This window comes from Mandrillus leucophaeus, unplaced genomic scaffold (assembly GCF_000951045.1).
Source record: "Mandrillus leucophaeus isolate KB7577 unplaced genomic scaffold, Mleu.le_1.0 Scaffold3, whole genome shotgun sequence".
Lineage (NCBI taxonomy): Eukaryota > Metazoa > Chordata > Mammalia > Primates > Cercopithecidae > Mandrillus > Mandrillus leucophaeus.
Genome location: NW_012103142.1, coordinates 7,223,378 through 7,225,844, shown reverse-complemented (window position 1 = coordinate 7,225,844; position 2,467 = coordinate 7,223,378).

The following is a 2,467-nucleotide window of genomic DNA, read 5'->3' as shown; positions in this document are numbered from 1 at the left end:
CCCCAGTCAAACGTTTTCTCTCTTGTTAGTGAAGCCTCCAGCACCTGTCTGGAAAGTCTTGTTCACCTTATAATGGGGGGGGGTGGGAGGGGACAGTCATGCTGTGACCATGAAAGATTTTTGAACAAGCAAAAACAGAAATTCCCCAAAGCCATGGATAAACTAGGGGAGGGGGAAATTTACTGCAATTAGGTAATTTTATGTACATATTCTATATCAAAATTACAGCCCATGAAATTTTTACTGGTCCCTTTTCAGACTTATAAAATAAAATGATGCATTTTATAGTTGTAGCAGCAACAGCTAAAGAGGTATTTGAAAACTAGTGCGAGAGCATAGTTTCATTTTTTTAAAAACAAAACATACAAGCAAACAAATCCAACTAACTTGCCTATAGACTAATTCATTTCAGGCATAGCTTAATTTCTTTCAGATTTGAGGCTTATAAACCCTGGCTAATTTGCCTGGTACAATTATCTGTTATTTTGGCAACTGCAAAGTTCAATAATCTTTTAAATAGTTGAAAAGCATCTTAATTCTCCCATTTAAACAAGCAGATAAAATACAAATAATAACACTGAATATAAATCCAGGGGTGGGAAAGACACTGTGACTTGGAGATTTAATCTCAAAACCTATTTTGTACCCATTTCAGCCATCTGTTTGAGATTTAGGTAAACCTGTCAGAAGCAGTGGGCCTGGGAGTTACTGAGGTCAGTTATACCAGAAACAGAAAAAAGGGTTGAAGTACAGTCCTGCAAATGTGCTTTATTTAGGCAGTACTGTGCTGTAACCATTTTGAATGTGAATGGTTTTAGCTGGGGCACTAGTCTCCAGTTCACCATGACACTCCCTATTATCATATGCCTGTCTGCTTGATGAATTTACATCATTGGTCTGGACCCAGGAGACATTTGAGTTTGCAATCTCCAGTATGTCTTATATGCATATGTATGCCATTGTTTCTGCTCTTTAGAAGGTGTTTACAATCAAAGGAATTCAATCCACAGGTCAGAACCCTTTAGATACGAGCACTCTCTATTCACCAGAAACCATGTTAATGCCCACATTACATGTCCATGATGACCCCATGAGGTAGCTATTGTTATTATCTATCTTCATTTATTGGATGAGGCAACTGAGACTTAAAAGCATAAATTACTTGCCGAAGGTCACACAAGTAAAGATGAACACAGGATTTGGGAATGACAGACGCAGGATTGGAACCCACATTTTCTCTCCATCAAAACATTTAATCACATGACACAGAGCTCCAGACAGGAATTGTTAAAGGTCCTATATCCTGGACCCATAGATTTCCCTCCTTCCTTTTGCAACACTCCTCCAAAGACCACAAGTATCTTTAAGCAGCCTAGACTTCATGATTAAAATGCTCCTTTGTGAATACCCTTGGCTCCCTGACCTTTTCACCTTCCATTACACCCTCTTGGTAAAGTGCAATTGCTCATCTGAGGAAAACACCTATTCTCTTCTCTCTTCCCTATACCGTCAACCTCTCCTTCTTTATTAGATATACCCCTTTGGATATGGACAAAGACCACTGGTACACTGGATTCCTCTAGCTCTCACCTGTGTTTTGCTTCTTCACAATCCTTCACAACCAGGCTTCTGTGAAAAGTAGCCTATCTTGATTGCCTCCACTTCCTAACTTCCCACTTACTCTTCAGCCTCTGGCAACCTAACTTCTGACTCCGCTACTCCACTGAAATCTATATTACTAATGACCTTCTAGTTGCTGGATGAAATGGGTGTTTTTCAGTGCATCGTCTTTACTATTCAACACCGTTGAATACTTTCCTCTCAAAATGTTCTCTTCCCTTGGCTTCCATGGCATAACATTCCCTTTTCTCTCTCAGACCTCTCTGGCTGCTTCCTTCAACTTCTTTTGCAGCCCCTCTTCCACCTCCCACCATCAGTGTTAGGATTTCAACCTCGTTGCTTGTGAGTGACTTGGTCACTTTCTGGAAAAAACTTCATGATGACTCCCAAGCCTATATTTCCACCATAACTTACTCCTAAACCTTATCCAGCTACTTCTGAAGTCCCACAAGCAATTGAAATTTAACATGTCCCCAACTCCTTATTTCCTCCTTTTCCCCACTCCCATCTATTCTGCCTGTCCAGGTGAATACCTGCACCCAATCTTGAGTCATCTCTTCCTTGCTAGGTGAAAAAGCCCTGAAGTCTATATAATAAATACCTGGTTCTCTCTTCTTCTCCATTCCTGATATTGCAGCACCTGTTCATACTCAAATCTTCTTCTGTTTTTTTTCTTTTCTTTTCGTATTGTGGTACAGTTTATATACAGTATAATTCACTCTTTTAAGTGTATAGATAGTTCTATGAGTTTTGACAAATGCATATAGTTATGTTACCACAACCACAATCTAAATATGCAACAGTTCCATCACCCCCCCAAAACTCTCCCATATTCACCTGCAGTCAA